Genomic DNA, 18,495 nt, shown 5'->3' with positions numbered 1-18,495 from the left:
CGTTATTTAATGATTGTTTTCGTGAAGATCTCAAGCGCACTTCATATTTTTCTTAGAGTGTTGTCCACGGAATACACCCAATAGACCCAGTATCTGAAAGCAAAAAAACTATTTTGGTTTTGCAATACATGGGCAAAATTATACTATAAAATGGATAAATAGAAATCCGTACAGTTTAAAAAAGAATGAAAATTGCCCTACCTTCTAAATACTGCCTGTTGTGTTTTTATATACATATTTTTTCTCGAACAAATAAACGATGCTTTGTAATGTTATCGGAAACCATAAGTAAAACGCTAAATAACACGACGTGATTCAGCAACTTGGCGAAAATCAAAGAAAATAGATAAGTTTTGTTGTTTTCAGGTGAAAAGCTTTAGAATGTATGGTAGATATAAAACTACCGGGATACACAACTGATGGTGTCATTTGTGGTATATGAGCAACTGTATAACTATCTTACTTTCCATATTTTTGTTCTAAGTCAAAAAGCGGAATGTGGCTTGGCGGTTCAGTGTCAGTCCCGACTACAAATCCAAAGTTCTCGGGTTGGGTTCCCATCTACTCCTAGGATTTGAGTTAAGCCCTCAACCCCCGAGAGAGGACTGCAAAGAAACTATACGACACTGCCACAGGCAACCCACTCAAGAATACCAGAGTCGAAATTTACGCAGTACCGGTGGAACTTCGTATGGGAAAACATTTCAGTGTGTTTTTTACCACAAGAAGTACGCAGCACGTGGTACATGGTTGTATATCGTACGATACCGACCAATGAAAAACTAGACGCTCTGGAGCACAGCATATTCTGTCACACGGTCACAGACGTTCGGCAAACTATAGCTGGAGTTACGAACGATGGCGGTCGAAAAATGGTTCAAATGGCTCTGAGCACTATGGGACTTAACATCTGAGGTAATCAGTCCCCTAGAAGTTAGAACTACTTACACCTAACTAACCGATGTAGTTCACACAAGCCGCGCGGGATTCGCCGAGTGGTCTTAGGCGCTGCAGTTATGGACTGTGCGGCTGATCCCGGCGGAGGTTCGAGTCCTCCCTCTGGCATGAGTGTGTGTGTTTGTCCCTAGGATAATTTAGGTTAAGTAGTGTGTAAGTTTAGGGACTGATGACCTTAGCAGTTAAGTTCCATAAGATTTCACAACCTGCGACCGTAGTGGACGCGCGGCTCCAGACGATGGCAGTCGAGTTTAGGCTTGTTCTGCGCATCTAAGTCACGCGTTCTGCGACATCCAATGGGCGTTCAGTAATGTTCTGAAGGCGCTCTGCTATGAATCTGCGGAACACACGACTTCTTCAAGCGCAAAGCACGTGTATTCTCCTACGGCTAATGTCGCCAGGAACCGGCAACAATGCAATCCCCGTCCGTGCCTCGACTTGCGCGAACAGCCATCGTTCGTGAATCGGACTATAGTAAACAACTACTGAGCCTGATCAACAGAACCGCGTCGAACCATTTCGTCGTAACGACAGTTGTGGCACCAGACTTCAAGCCATTTGTAGAGAAGCAGCCTACTCACGCTGTAGTAAATTCACATCAGTCTCCATTGTGTGCCAGCCAGTCTGCTGTAACTAGCTCTGACATCATAAATGTTGCGCAATACCTTAAAAATCAAGCAAATGACCTAAAACTTTTCTAGCATTTCAGGAATAATACTAAATTAATGTGTGTTAAATATCAGTTCGATAACTTCAGCCATTTTCGAAATTTGGACGTTTTTCTAAAAAAATCATTGGCGCAACAGAAAAGAGCTAGAGACTTCAAAATTTATATTTAGATTCATCTTTCATAATGATTTAATAAAAACAGTGCTTTGGATTTCACAAATTAAGATTTTAGTGGAAACTCATGATTTTCTGGTTTTCGTCTCAAAACTGAAGGAAGCAAGATAGATTAAGTAGGCCAATAAATAAGGCTAGGATGTTTAGATTTAAATAGGTTGGAGGTCCGCTATGACTATGAAGATGTGAAAAGTTTCTTTTGAATACCTATAAAATTATAGCGATAGCGGATCTCAAAAGGGCCAGTTCAGAGCTCATCTACTGCGTGCAGTGTAATTTAATTAATTCTCTCGCCCAAAATATTTAACTTAGCCACGTCAAAATTTTATTATCAATACTTACCTGCGTGCTGAATGCACGTTTAAATTAAGAGCTTCATCGGCCATCAGCAAAAGAAGCTATAAATTATTATGTAACTTGAAGTGGTGCGTTACTAGCCCAGCGGCTAGTCGGGAGAGCCGATTTGATCAGGCGTTCCCTTAGCCGTCCGCACCGCGGCTTTATATATAAGAACGCTGCGCGAGGATGTAAGGCCCCAGTTCTCTCCAGACACTGAATGACACGCCATCTGTGTCGGGAGACGCGTCGCATCAGTGTCACTGCTACAAACAGCCTCGGGTGCCGTATTAAGTTACTAGAGATATGCAGAACCATGAAAACATTTCAAGTGAAGTGTTAATTCTGGGATGATTTTCATTATCTAGCTTCAGTTTGCGTATTGTCGTATTTTCACGTGCCGTCGCGGGACAGACATTCTACAAAATATTTAGCGTGGCGTTTGATGAAATATTTTCATCAAATTATGGCGAGCATTCATTTCAACATTTAATTCAGACATTTATAGTTGCATCAGCGCGTTAGACTCTGAACTGCTCTGTTAGTTAGGTTGTAGGGATACTTGTGTTTTTTTATCAGTGAATTTCAGAATATACTCAACTATTTTGGAAAACCGTTTTTGATTAGAAATCCCGGACAATCTCCTAATTCCTCAGAGCTATAAGCTGCAGCTATAATGGTATTCTCAGATGAAGTGGGCATTAGCATCTCTAAGTATTGGCTTCACGTTTTGTTAAATCACTTTCTGGGTGCTAAAAAGTAAATAGAGAGCCAGTGTTGAGAACGGCGAAAGACAGCATTAACAACATTCTAAAAGCCAGAAACTGATTCAACATGCAAGCATTTGTACAGCAATTCATTTTATTTTTACAAACTTAACCGCCGCCCCACACATTCCTTGCAGCCGGCCGAAGTGGCCGTGCGGTTAAAGGCGCTGCAGTCTGGAACCACAAGACCACTACGGTCGCAGGTTCGAATCCTGCCTCGGGCATGGATGTTTGTGATGTCCTTAGGTTAGTTAGGTTTAACTAGTTCTAAGTTCTAGGGGACTAATGACCTCAGCAGTTGAGTCCCATAGTGCTCAGAGCCATTCCTTGCATGCAATAGATCAGCCACCGCTTGTATAGTCGCCCACACAGAGCTCGCGATCTTCCACCTGCGACACACCGATAAATTACATTTTCTAATTTGTCTATGGAACGGACATGAACTAATATATAAAGATACCTTAGTGAAATTCCTAACCATAGTGTTATACGCAACCTTTAAAAAACCGTGACTATTGTCACTAACCACACTGACCAACAATCTACTTAACAACTCCAAACCGACGAGCTCATATAAACATCGAGATGCAGCAACACAGCGTCTCAATACCTGGGAAGAAAGCGGCAGTAGCCAGCCGAACGAGGCATCCTACACGGAGTCGGCTTCCCATAAACACCCAGCCACTAAGAACCTACAACTGCACATGCCACTAATGGACAAGGATCATGAATATGGTACTTTAAACACTTCTCACGAGTGAAATCAAAATACTCGTTTTTTGTGAATGATTAATTTTTAAATTTTTTTCTCTCTCATTATTCCTGCAATGTCATTACCATGTCAAAACATCTCCGTTCCTGAAACTTAAAATGTTGAATTATGTGTGTAAAATCCTTAAGATATTGAAGTTCCATACTCCACAGAGCGTAGGGGAACGATGCGGGAGACCCGCACCGCCGTACTAGGCAAGGTCCTAGTGGAGGTGGTTTGCTATTGCTTTCCACCGACTGTAATGCTGATGAATGATGATGACACAACAACACCCATTCTTCTCGAGACAGGTGAAAAATCCCTGACCCCACAGGGAATCGAACCTGGGACCCCATACTCGGGAAGCGAGAACGCTACCGCGAGACCACAAGCGGCGGACCGCTAAGATAAAGGTTAGTAAAGAAATTATCTGTCACTTATTTCTTTCGCCTCTGGAAATGTTTCTTAATGTGAAAAGTGCCAAGCTGCACCGTGTTTGGGAGTCTACATTAAACTGTAAAGGTCCCTGTATGGAGGGTATCCAGCCTAAGAGTCATCAGACTCATTTTCTCTGTTGTTTCAGTAGGTATTTGCAGTCTCGTTTTTGTAACGCCTAATCACATACTGTTCAGCATACGTGTGATACGGAGCCCAGCGTAAAAAAAAAAGAAAAAAAAGTCTTTGGTTTATTTACTGTTACAAACAAAGGACTTTTAAAGCGGAATTTTAGGTGCTCATTGGGTGGAGCGGTCGCAGAGTAGTCTAGTGAGATATTCAGTTTAGCGATGTGTATTAACACGGACAGTAAGACACTGAGAATAACCAGTACTCCAACAGCGGATGAGTAGCGCAGCTGCAGTCCTGTGGAGGTCACTGCTGGTCGGGATGGCACACGTGACGGAGCCAGTAGGCAAGGACTGCCGCTGGAGTAAACTACCGGTTATTATTATTGTTTTTTCAGTCCCTGTCAGTAAATATCGCACTACACTAATCTGGGACCGCTATATCGAATGAGTAATGTTTGTAATAGGAAAGAAATCAACACTTTCCGTTAACACCGGGCATCGCATGAAAGACTTAATGAACAGTATGTACTTAGAATGATTTCATCCACACATTGCAAAAACGAAATTGCAAATATCTCCCAAGGCTCTAAGGAAAATTCACCTGATGACTCCTAGGAGAGACAACCGGTATATGGATATGAGATCCTATCCGAAGGTCTGAGAAACCATCTCCAACAGGTTAAAAGTTAGTAAAGTACAACAGTGTTCAACCAACGTTCTGGTTGATGGCAGCTTTATTTTAGCGTAACTGTGTAACTTGTGTGTTTAGCTATATGCGTAAACCAATGTATAATTTAACGCCTAATTATAACTGCTTCGCAGAGAATCTCAAGAAGAAATCATGTCACAGAGTCGACCGGGGTATGATGGCAAACAGGATCAGATGCATTGCTACCCATAGTGCTTCATTCTGCCAAGAGAGTGCAGCACTCGTCAGTCTGCAGGTCGTCTGGCGTCAGTGTCTTGAGTGAGAAGGGCTGGATGGAGTCGTAACGGATATTTTTCGCGTTTTTGAGCTTAAAATCTGTGGTAAGTATTTCGATATACGTTGTAAAATAATAGTACATGTGTATTAAAGCAACAATACTGATTGTATCTAGTTGTGTTAGGTATAAGTGTGTTTACCTATGTTTTGCATGTAGTTACATACACCTGGTTGCTATATTAGATTAGAAATTTCAGTTGCCATCTTATCCCGATCGCTGGGGAAAACGCCATATTTTCGTCGGCGTATGAGGGTCATTCACATTAATTTTTACATGTGTTTATTTCTGGCTTGAGCTCCTGTCGAGCTTCTGAGGCGTATGGGTTTCCATATTGGACTTTGAAAAGATGTTTAGGGAAGAATGATGACAAAAAAGATGAATGGGACCTTAAAGTGAGTATCTTCAAAAAACCATTTCTTTTGCTTTTGTCTTGCAACCAGCGCAAAATATAATTAATTAATTATTAATCGATTGGAACAATAACAAATTAAAGGTTTATTTTAAAACATATTTTGTAATAATACATCATAATTAATAGCATTTATTATTGACATAAATGATAATACCACTTTTACTAAAGTATATTGTATTGTGTTTTTAGGTTGCCTTGGTTCACAAAACGAGGAACAGCACGTGTTATACATTAAGAGACTACAGGCTTCCGGATTTCCTGCTACTGGAGAAGGAGTGCGAAAACGGGCATTTCAGTTTGCCGAAACCAATGGTATAGCTCATCGCTTCAACAAGGATCGCAGGGTAGAACTGGCTGCAGCCATTCTAGAGACATTTTCCTGGTCTTGTGAAAAGGAAGCCCGGGAACTCTCCATCGACAGGGCAATAGCTCTCAACAGGGAAGACAATGGAAATTATTTCAAATTAGAACAGAATGTGGTCTTACAGAATATTGTAACTGACAAACCAGATCATATATCTCATATGGACGAATTTCCCTTCCAGACGAACCCCATACCTGAATCACTCATTGCTGAATAAGATTCCCTAATGATCAATCAAATAATCTGCGAACAAAAGGGGAAAAGAACTACTGTAATACGAAATTGGTAAGGCTTTCGAACTACTTGTTGACAAACTGCCTGTTGACTTCTGTCGCAGGTTCTTCGGCTGACGTTTGCTTGTTCTGACGTTTCGCCAGCACGAATGGCTGGCATTGCCGAAGTTTCACCCTCTGTTGCTGGTGGTGGACTTGACTGGAGCTCGCGGTCGCGGATTATATGTACCCTGCGCGCCAACGCCCAAGGGCATTTCCGTGGCCATTTCCGGTGCGGCTCTCCTCTTACTACCCGTAGCGGTCGTTCGCCGCAGCACGGGAGTCCAGGATCTGTTCACCTTCAGGCTTTCTTCTTTCTTGCTTTATTTCTGTAGCTTCTCCGAAGAAGCGGGCGCGATAGCTCTTCTCCAGAGCTAGGACATCCATGTCGGCAAATTTTACTATTTACCATCACGGACGTTCTGGCTATAGAGGAGAACTATCACACCCGCTTGTTCAGGGAAGCTATGAAAGTGCACAGAGATGAGAATAGCTTCAACAGGAACCTGTTAAAGAGAAAACATTGCATCGGAAACTGCACGCGATGAAAATTTGGATTATCACCTCGTAAGAGCCCACGGCTCACATATTAGCATAAAGACGACAACGGCAAAGTTCATCGGGTTGGAAGAAAATGTGACTGGTTATCTGTGCCGTTACATTTCAATTGGTCTGCAAAATCACCTGACTTGAACCCTATAGGAAATCTGTGGGGCATGTTGGAACAGCGCATAAAACTTGATCGTGCTTGTAATGATTTCTCTAGGGCTGACAATTTCTTTGTCCAGCGAATTTAATTATTTACTGTTTAACTTTTAAGTTTTTAACTGCGTTTCCACTGCATTATGAAAAATAACATTTGCTCTGTTTTCGTGTCTCACCATTGGTCAGCGACACGTTCTTCAACGTTTTTCAAAAGTATTGTATGTCCTTTGACGACGCCATGCAGTTGTGGTCTGATGAAAACCGGTTAACAAAATAAATTAATTCTGTAGAAAATACACGATATTGTGCTTTTAATTTATAGTTATGTAGTTCTACCAAGAAGAGACGGAAGAATCAGTTAAAACACACGGTGTGTTACATAAGACGGCTTTTTCTTAGCAAGCTGGGAAAGCAAAAAGCGCTACTCCATCCAGAAGGAGATTAGTCTGTACGGCACTTTTCCTATTCCTTCAGTTTCTCAGCAGCGTGGAATTTATATTATCTTTCTCAAGTATATTTGATTTAAAAAATCTATAACCATTGCTGGTTCCCTCACTCTGATATAATATTTCGACTTTCTGTAAGATGGACGGTCCCCTCATAACGTCACTCTAACCGCTACGTCCCGGGCTGAATGACGTAGTGTTATGTCGACGTTCCTTCTAGTGTGGACAACCAGCAACTTCCGTTGCGATGCGATGCGTCGCATTCCGTTTACGCCCAGCGCGAATCGACCGTTTCCCGGCAAGAGTGAGCCAGCGCGCGCCCGCAGACAGCAGGAGCCGGAGTAGGCCCGTCGCTCCCCAGCGCGTGTGCGCCGCGATAAGACGCGGCGCCCAAAACACACAGCGCGATTACGAGCATCGGGGTCGCACCAACTGGACACAGCCGACGAAAACCGCCCGCCGCCGACTTACGTGGACGCAAATAATGCCCTTTTCGGTTCGCAGCATCTCAGATCTGTTGGCCGAAGCGCGCCATGTGCGCACAGGAGCCAGCTCGAATCTTCTCGTCTCAGTACAAACTCTTATACAGGGTGCCATGGATAATTCGTGTCTGCGGCGTTTTGAAGAACGCATAGCGTCACTCGGATGGATTTTGTAGTGTCAGCGACGCAGAAGCGGGAATTGAGGCACTACCAGCCGTCGGACCGATTTATACCGGAGCGAACACAAGCGAATGAGAATTATCTCTGGTAAATTAAATTAAGTGTCGTACGGCACTGTTAGCAGTAAAGATGGGTTGTTCGCGAACTAACGGGTCCAAAGGAACGGTTCACCAACATGAACGGAACAAGCCAGGAACGAATTCTAAGGAACGGTCTTTCATAGTTCACTTCGGTCGCGACTTTCTACTTACAGTTCCCGGGAACGAGAAACGGTCGGTCTCGTTCCCGTAACGGCATGTCGGCTGGTCTCGTTTCAGTCTGTCTCGGTCTCGCTAGGCCTGCCTCGTCCTCCTTCGCGTGGCCACTCGTCGCAGTTCCACTGCCGACTGCTCATGGTTAGTTCAGTATCGAGTTGTTGTTCGTTTCGTTCGCTTCGCACGTCCATTCTTGATCTGTTTCAAACCTTTTTTGAACTCTGAACTTCTGGTTCTTTTCTTATTCTATCAGCGTTCACGACCGGGAATTAAAATGTATTTTACAATTACGTAAATTACATAAAATTACATGGTATGTAATTCGTACATCTTTTCAGGTAACAAAACGGTGTATCAGTTTACTTCACTATTTCGATAAACAGCAGAAGAAATACTTGTAAGGAGGCAAGATTTTTGTTATTACACATGTAAACGACGTCGGCACGGCACACATTAGTGGCAATTTCCCGTCTTTTTGTGATCCAACGTAAAACATTACGTTCATTGTTATGGATGGCAGACCGACTTACAACCGAATGAAGCCCGCGCTTCGTAATGGAGTGTATAGTGTCACATTTTGTAAAGAGAATATGATAACTCCTACAATATTATTTCAGTGGTAAAATTCGACCCCTAGTACTAGACTGCTCATTGTCGCTTACCAGTCGTCATCTGTTGTTACGAAGTTGCTTGCATTAGCTTATTTGTTATTTCTTCACTGCCTAATTATTACATGTTTACCTATTCCGCTCGTAGCGGTCAACAAATCGTGCGTAATTGGCGAGCAGTCTGTACTCGGGGCCGGTTTTTCGTGCGCCACTTTATATTTTTTCACGGTGATCAGCCACATAACGCTGCAGTTGGCGAAACTACATGTTTTACAGAATCACGAAAATTATAAGTGTGTGAGAATTCTGTTACGAATAAAAACTCTGTACTCGAGGAGGGAGGCAAGTGCCTTCCATCTTCAGTCACCTATGCTACTAATTTTCAGTTTTCATAAGAATCATATACCAAGCACAATCAACGGTGAACGAGTAAAAATGAACGGATCCCAAAAAAGAGCCATCACCAGTGAACTAGTTCCCAAGGATGAACGACTTTGCCCACCTCTAGTTAGCAGGGAAATCCCGAGGGGTGGCCTCAGCTGCCTGGCGTGCACGGTGTTTCCCTCCACGCACACTGGCCCCCTGTGTTACGGATATGTCAAGACTTATATCGTATCTGCATTTGTGGCGTGTAGGTGAGTGTAGTGGATACGTGAATTGCCCGGATGGCACCGAACAGCCCATAGCTCACGCATCAAGCGCGCTTTCCGGGGCGTAACGTAATTATTGACAGGTGGAAAGGGAGGCACTGGCTCTCAGTATAGGAATTACGAGGAACCGTTCAATAAGTAATGCAACACTCTTTTTTTCCTGAAAGCGGGTTGGTTTTATTCGAGGTTCCAATACATCATATTATTCCCCACTCTTTTGGCAACGAAAGTGTTTATCAACATAATCTGCGTTCAATGCGACAGACTTAAGTCACTTCACTGGGATGGCCTGAATGCCTGCATGGTGCGACTCTAGTGATCGATGTCGGTGCCGACGTCTTGCCGTATCAGTAACCGCCCCATCGTCCACGTACTGCCTCCCTCGCAGTGCATTCTACCTTGGGCCACAAAGATGAAGGTCGGAAGGCGAAGGAACAAGTAGGCACGGGCCTCTGGAGTATCCCAAGTGGTGGAAGAGTGTGCTAGCACTACCGACAGTGACGTCCGGTTGAGCAGCGAGCTGTTTGATTGTGATCCGTCGATCACCACGAATGAAAGTGTGCCGTCGGCCGGCACGCAAGAGATCGGACAGGTTGCGATGATGACAGACGCCTCTCATGACATCTCACCGAGTTTTTGTTCACTGCAAAGTCTCCGTAGACATTTTGCAAGCACCTATGAATACCTGCGATTCTCTGGTTTTCCGCCAAAAGAAACTCAATCACACCTCTCTGCTGGGAACGCACCTCCGCTACAGCCGCCATTTTCAAGGCTATGTGTAGTGCCGATACCTATCGGAACTTCACGAAATTACAGCGGCTGCAACGGAAATATTCCACGATGTCCCACAAAAAATTCCGCAGTTTTAACTGAAATTGATCGAGGAAAAAATGTGCTGCATTACTTATTGGACGCCGCTCATAAGAAGTATGACGTCAGCTTGTATGGGCCGAAGTTCCTACTCATTACCGACCACAAACCGCTAGCTTCCTTATTCGGTCCTGTTCCCGAGCTGTAGCATACGACTATCTTTATTATGATATTCGATGATTTATCGAGTATCATAATTACTGAGGAAGAGCGCCTACCTCTGCAGTCAGTGGACAGACGTATCCGACTGATATTCGATAGCGGTCCACTGCTGAGTATACAAATGCGAATGAACTATCGCTATTGCCAGTCGGAACCTGATGGGAGGGTCTCCATTCCGGCTTGGACGATGCCTTGTAACAGACTTTGCTGTATTTTGCTTCGACAGCGAAGGACGTCGTGGCCGCTACGGACGTCGATCTGTTTTTCTGAAAAATCGTCCAATTTGGGCGGCCAGAGCGCACACATTCGGGAGCGCATTCGGCGTGGCGTATGTCTTTTCTCCTACGTGGTCGAACCGGCGTTGTCCGTAGGTCCTCATGCTTGCCAGGATGGAGCAAAGCTGTCGTGTGGTTGTCACCTGACTTTGCGTCCTCGCATACTCCAGCTCTGGCATGCGTCGAACGGGATATGACTCGTATGAAGGCTTTGGCATGCCTTCGTGTTAACTGATCGGCGACTTCTTTCTCTTATGAAACTGGCATCTTTAGTTTCTCGTACGAACAGCATGCGTCTTTACTGATCGGCAACTTTTTTCTCTTTTTTTTTTTATATAATTGGTGTCTTGAGTCTCCCATACGAACAGCATATATCGTATGTAAGCTGTGACTCGTACATTGAAGAATAAGCAGAAAAGGAACCATTTGGACGTTCGTTTTGCTTGCGCAGTGTTAGTCTTCACTTCTCGGCATGGTTTCTATGTGGTGTCATAATCACATACTGGGAAAAAAAAGTGTGGTCTCGCTGGTGCAACTTTTGCGTCAATTTATTGCCCACTTTTCTCTCGGTAAGTAAAATACGACTTCTGTGCTAGCTCTTGTGCGTCTGACACTAAGGACGATATTGGGATCAGGTATCTTATGTGGCGTATGACAACACTAAAACCAGCCAAATTTCCTGTCGTCTCTCTCTGTCTGTTTCTTTCTTTTTTTAGCACACACTAAGTTCGAACCATAACTGTGTTTTGGTTGTTATAAAATGCGCTAACGATCGCAAGCTCCGATCGTGTGAACGCGCATCTAAGGATTTCGGAAGCAAGTCTATTGGTTCCGAGCATTGTCGAATCGAAAGCGGGAACTCATGCAACTCACTGCCGAGAGTGGCACTATAGCTCACTCAGCTACGGCAATACAGTACTTTTGATATGGAATTACTAATGAATAAAAGCATTGCTATTGGTACTGACCTATCATAACAAAAAATATTTACACTGTCGCCTGAAATGAACTTGGATAATTTTGAAATAATTACGATGTATGTCCAACTGAACAAACTTCGTCGCAGAATAAATCCATTACAGCAGTGGCGTACGTGAGCAACATTTGCAACACATTTCAATTACGTAATTCTGCATGATGTTTTCTGATGTAAATACACCCTGCGATTACTGAATATAGCAGGCCTGAATCACTGTGTTCAACAATTTTGACAGAAAATTCTTAATACAATTACTGTAACAACGAAATGACGTTGAACACGAAAATATATAGACGTTACAGCGCAGTAATACTTACCTTCATAAACTCATTTTTGGATGAATTACGCAAATGTGAAAAACAAAACTTTAAAACCGCTGAAACCACTACGCGAGATCAGCTTTTCAAACAACACCAAGTCATCAGGTGTTCACATCACCACCTGTGATGATTGCCAGTTAGGTATATAAACCAAACTGGAAGCTCCTTTGACGTTAGGCTTAAGGCAAATATTTCTGGCTCGGGTTCCACTTCTGCCCTGAGATCGCATTTATCCGCATTGGGAGACTCAGTTTATGTTATTACATCTGGTCTTTCAATTCTGCATACGGAACGCAAGGGTACTTTCCTAACAGCTTGGGAGAGCTGGAGATCTTTCGTGCCTTAAGAAAATCTTCAAACCAAATCTCTTAATTCTCAAACTGGATTAAAGCATTAAGCCATTTTGGCTAACTTCGATTACTTAAATAAATAGCCTGGTTCACTAGCCTTGTCACCCTTACCTCCTCCTCCTTGATGCCGTTGCTCGATCTACTTTCCTTTTGGAATACAAAAATTTAAAATTTTTAAAAAATTGTAAACTTTTTAAAGTTTTTTTGAATCCTAAAGGTTATGTTTATAAATAGTCCACAAGTTTTAGGCTTTTATCCCTATATCTGTGAGTTACTAAGTTGACATTTGCTATCGTTCTTCAAAATAGTTCAAATGGCTTTGAGCACTATGGGACTATGAGGTCATCAGTCCCCTAGAACTTAGAACTACGTAAACCTAACTAACCTACGGGCATCACACACATCCATGCCCGAGGTAGGATTCGAACCTGCGACCGTAGCGGTCGCGCGGTTCCAGACTGAAGCGCCTAGAACCGCTCAGTCACACCGGCCGGCGCTATCGTTCTTAATATGTTTATTTTTGTGCACCCGGTTCCCAACAGTTTCCCTAAAATTTATGGGATGTTATCTCCGCTTCCGCGGATGCGCATCTTCCTTCGCGACCTCTATTTTGATATCCTGTCAGTTCGTGTATGGCAGTCGCAGGGTTCTGTCCTGGCGCTTCTTCAACTGATGTACTGTTTATTGTAGATTTCGTCTTTTTTCCTCCTCCCTTCTCTTACAGTGCCTTTTATAAACTTTTCTCTCGCTCCATTTGTTCATAGCGTCCACATTCTAAAGAAAGGGTTGGGAATGGACTGTAATACTAGCTTGACCACTATAATGTAAAGCCACGCAGGGTAGTCGTGCGGTCTAAGGCGTCTTGTCATGGCTCGCGCGGCTCCCCCCGTCGGAGGTTCGAGTCCTCCCTCGGGCATGGGTGGGTGTGTGTTGTCCTTAGCGTAAGTTAGTTTAAGTTAGATTAAGTCGTGTGTAAGCCTAGGGACCGATGACCTCAGCAGTTTGGTCCCATAGGAACTTACCACAAATTTCCAGAAACTATAATGTAAATATTCAGTCTTGAGGACACCTTTTATCACTGTGCTTTTGGTATTTGGGTTATATTGGTCACGGTCTCATACTTCTTTTTATTGAGATTTGCACCTGATTATGTAATTTAAATTACGAAACGAGTCGTGTCTTTAATAAAGGATTTACAACAGCAACAGCGGTTTTTATTCACCATGTTGAAGCAACGCTGAAATACTGTTTTCAACAGACAATAAAGTAGAAGTAAAAGCAGTTTTTTTGCATTAAACTTCTTGACGGCTTGCATTCAGATGAAGTTCAATAACTACTTACAAATAAAGGAATGAGGCTGAAGACCTGATACTATGCAAACTGACTGTTACTTAATTTTGAGTTGCTCTCGAAGTTTTCAAAGGAACTTTAGTATTCGTACAAGGCGAGACTAAGACACGAATCGTCACTGTGGGCGCGAATGTAAAGTACAGGAACCGACGGTGGCTCGACAACGAGCCGGGAGCTGAACCCCGGAAGGAGGAGTGAAACTCGACGTGCGGGTCAATCTACGGGTAGCTGCGACTCCAAACACCGCTTAAAGATCGAGTACGGAGGAAGAAACAACACGAGACCTGCACAAGCGACTGACAACTGAGCACATGGAAATAGAGCATTGCGTGAGGCGGAGTCGTGGTCAGCGAGCGTTGAAACCAGCGTCAGAAATGCGGGGCAGGCCTGGTGTCGCTGGCAGGTGAACAAACACCTGGCCAGTGGCTCTGCCCAGCCGTACTCTGCCCGCGCCCTGCGTTAGTCGCTAGTCGCTCATCTGGATTGGTCTTAGGTGATGTGGAGACGCTTGTCCTCAAGTTGATGTGAAGAAAGTTATTTTCGTAACAAGACTGGCCTCTGGCGATGTGGACGTGAGTTGTCCTCAATCTGTTCAATCTACATCTGGGAAACTACGATCATAACCATAGGACGAAACATAATCGCCCAAAGACACGCCTTACTAGGGACGCTCAAGCCCCTATGGCAAGCCGAAGGCACGCGAACAACGCAAATATCGGTGAACCCCTGCGTCTCAGCAAAACTGACACACTACTAGCTGGACGCACACAGTCGCCAAATCGGTAACAGCAGGGAAGCCAATTTGCACATTAAACACAAACAAAACCCACATAACTTTCATACTGTACGATAGATTCTGTGACCAATCGACCATTCATGTGACAAGCATGTTACAGGTTCGCAGACATTGCAGCTATCCCAGAAGATATCGTCGGCGCCCATCCTGAGGAGAACTTCTCATCGATTTGAACTGATACTTTTTATGCCGAATCTAAGCTACGACATTGGCACTGAGCGTTGCACGACAGACCATAACTAAGATAACTTTACCCTTGCATGATCTCTCGGAGCAAGCAAGAAAACGTGACACTACTGTTACTACCTGTCCAGACTGCCTCAGCGGTTTTCTTCTCTTTGCGTTCGCCTTGGAACTTTTTCCCCTCTGCTCTTAAACCCCCTACTTTTCAATTGCTTTCGTCCACTTTCTGTCACATCGACGGGCCCGTGTTTGTGGGTAATCCTACTCAGAAGCACGGACAACATCGCAGGCCGCATCCTGCGAACTCTTCGATTAAAACTAACAAACGCAGCGGTGACAGTAGAACTCATGTGATGATCATCATGCTGAAGCGGGCGTGGAGGCGATTGCCCACCTGAAAAAAAAGCAAAACTGCGGACGAAATTATTCTCGCAGCAGGTCCGGCCAACCTTCTTGTCGGCCTGCAGTGTTGTCGATGGCTCAGTTCCAGGACGAGCTGATGGCGGGACTGGTCCCGACTTCTCGTAGAAGGCGTGGGCAGTCGCCGGATTCTGTCTCGTAGCAGCGGGATACCAGTTTCTTATTGCAGCAGGCGAATCGAATACCGAGTTTCACTGCTCGGTTCTGCAGCATCTGCAGCCCTGCGATATGAGTCAGCGGTCTTTCCCCACATCACGGCGGCGTACTCTAGCACTAGTCTTACCCTCCCTCCGTGATAGGATTCAATGTTGTTGTGCTGCAATAACCACACCAGCTCTTTTGCATCCATCTCGATGTCTTCTGGCGGGGAAAGGCCACGCACGGCCGAGGACGGCCCGGGACGTGCCGTGACCTGCGTCGCAGGCGCGAGATTCCCCGACCGCGGGTCGACCACCGAAGCAGACAGCGCTGAGGCTCCTTGCTCCGCCGGAGGGACAGAAGTCTGCGGATGCTGGGGTAGCAGTTGGTCCACCTGCGGCGTCGACGGCACGGGGCACGCTCCGACCTGCTCACAGCTACACGAGAGACGGCACTCTTGCACCTGACGCCAGCGCGCCGCTGAGGGAGCAACACCCTTCCATCACTCTCTGCCCCCCATTGGTTGGCGCCACGCATACACGCCGGAGGACATTGAACTGACGTGACCTCACTACATGCGACTCTGATTGGCCGGTGCGTCTTTCTAAGCAGCCACAGTTCAAGGCTTCGCTCCAGATTGAGTGCATCTATAAACTTATCATTATTAGTATAGAAGACTGGAGTGGTGACAATATATCGTCATAGCACGCCGCTACTAAACATTATTAACATTCAGTTACTTATATAAGTGTGTCAGCATTCAAGATCATTTGTCTGTATGAAGAACAGTACTCTAATTGTGTATAATTCAGCCCCTTAGAAGAACCCACAGCATTCAAAACTATCTGTAACTCAGTTATTAAGTATACATAGTATGAATAAACTCACTGATGTGTAACCTCACTGAGAAAACACTTGTCACCATGCCCATAGAGAGAGAGACTATGTTATTGTCGTCTCTCACTTCTTCATCACACAGAACAGAAACAGAACTTCTCGTGGTCGTGCGGTAGCGTTCTCGCTTCCCACGCCCGGGTTCCCGGGTTCGATTCCCGGCGGGGCCAGGGATTTTCCCTGCCTCGTGATGGCTGGGTGTTGTGTGGTGTCCTTAGGTTAGTTAGGTTTAAGTAGTTCTAAGTTCTAGGGGACTTATGACCACAGCAGTTGAGTCCCATAGTGCTCAGAGCCATTTGAACCATTTTTTAGAAACAGAACCTGTAAAATTTGAAAATTTGTGGTAAGTTCCTATGGGACCAAACTGCTGAGGTCATCGGTCCTTAGACTTACACACTACTTAAAGTAACTTACGCTAAGGACAACACACACACCCAAGCCTGAGGGAGGACTCGAACCTCCGACGAGAGAGCCGCGCGAACTGTGGGAAGCCGCCCAAGACCGCGCGGCTACCCCGCGCGGCCACAACCTGTAGAAACCAACTTTCACAAGTACTGTAGCTTTCAGATAAGCAGTCAAAACAAAATAAATAAAAGGAACATGTCGCAACTTCTAAGCCTAAAATAGAAAACCAGCCATGAATCTTGTGTAATATTTCCACGGAAATAATTCTAGGCCACAGAAGAAGACACAGTTGACGGAACATGTTTGGGTGAATATAAAAAGGAAATACATTGTGTAGTGCGGAAATAGTTGGTTAAAAACCCACTGAATAGAAACAAGGCGATGAACAAGTGAGCGGCGACCGTAAAATAGCGTCTCTCTACGAGGACGGTGACAGAAGTGTTTTCTCAAACCTCATTTTTATGTAAAAATCAGCGAACAAATGTGAGAGTGAAATACAAAGAAATCAGACGAAAGATGCGCAACTGGACGAGAAACGTGACTATCTGACGTACCTTTTTGTGAGTAGTGGTTGTGTTTTTTTCAGAATCAACGACTGTTCTACGCAGATTTCTCCCACTACTTTGCAGTGACATGTTGTCAAACGAAGAACGACGTAAAAACATTCCGACCCGTAGATATCAACATTCACGAATAATGTAGCTTTCGGATTAGGAATCGAAACAAAATAAATAAAAAGCACACGACATAGCTTTTAGGCCTAAAACAAGGAAACAGCCATGAACTTTGTGTAATAATTTTTTAAAAAGGTCGAGGCCCAGAGCATTGACACATAGGTGACGAAATACGTTTGGGTAAACAGGAAATGGAAATACGGTGTGTAGCGCGGAAGGAGGAATTTAAGAACCGAAATTTAAAGACTTGCCAGTGCACAATAACATATCTTTTCTGAAGAATGTCTTGGAAAACGATATGCTTCCAAGTACATACTCAATAAGCATGGTGTCACAGGCTAGACAGCCGCGTGGTCTCAGGCGCCTTGTCACAGTTCGCGGCTCCCCCCGTCGGAGGTTCGAGTCCTCCCTTTGGCATGGGTGTGTGTGTGTGTTATCCTTAGCATAAATTAGTTTAAGTTAGATTAAGTAGCCTAGGGACCTATGACCTCAGCACTTTGGTCCCATAGGAACTTACAAAAAAAAGAAAAAAAGAAACCAGGGTTGATAAGCTAAGAGCAGAGTGCGTGTAGGAAAAGAAGTCACAACTACCGCAGGCCAGTAACACACACACACAGAGAGAGAGAGAGAGAGAGAGAGAGAGAGAGAGAGAGAGAGAGAGAGAGAGAGAGACAGAGAGATATAAATCGGATAGATGTGCTGAAGGATGGGGACAGAACCGTCAATGATGTCGTTCCAATTTAGCGAAGAACAAAATGTTGCAGACGCACAATAATAATCTGACACATTTCTGTAAGAAACCTGTACTCGGTTGACGTTAACTGCACAGCTGCCACACTGACATTGGTTGTTTTTTTTCCATGTCTATAATCCTACGATCTACCCGAAAGCACTTACGAATTACACGTAAATGAGATCCAACTGCTAAGTGATTACGTTGGTAAACGCCAGCACATGAAAGCCGAAAACTGAAGAGGGAACGAAAGGACGCAATAAAAACACGTAGTGACGTTTGCCAAGCGCTGGCTGAAGGTCCACTCCCAGATAACCTCGTGCTTTTTTTTCGTATTTTTCTTTGATTTCTTGTTTGTCGTGTCCAG

The 18,495-nt window shown here is 44.4% G+C and overlaps 1 protein-coding gene and 1 long non-coding RNA gene across 2 annotated transcripts in view; one reads left to right on the top strand and one right to left on the bottom strand.

Moving 5' to 3' along the window:
• The window catches only part of LOC126475922 (organic cation transporter protein-like), a 416,650-nt gene that overhangs the window by 254,829 nt on the left and 143,326 nt on the right, over positions 1-18,495 (bottom strand). The window lies entirely within an intron of this gene.
• LOC126475958 (uncharacterized) lies at positions 3,841-6,338 on the top strand. The gene is made up of 3 exons (XR_007586781.1): positions 3,841-4,067; positions 5,043-5,249; positions 5,808-6,338. It is a non-coding gene; the product is annotated as an uncharacterized LOC126475958 (long non-coding RNA).

This window comes from Schistocerca serialis, chromosome 1 (assembly GCF_023864345.2).
Source record: "Schistocerca serialis cubense isolate TAMUIC-IGC-003099 chromosome 1, iqSchSeri2.2, whole genome shotgun sequence".
Taxonomy (NCBI): domain Eukaryota; kingdom Metazoa; phylum Arthropoda; class Insecta; order Orthoptera; family Acrididae; genus Schistocerca; species Schistocerca serialis.
The sequence above is the reverse complement of the archived record's forward strand: the minus strand, read 5'-3'. Positions and strand labels throughout refer to the sequence as shown.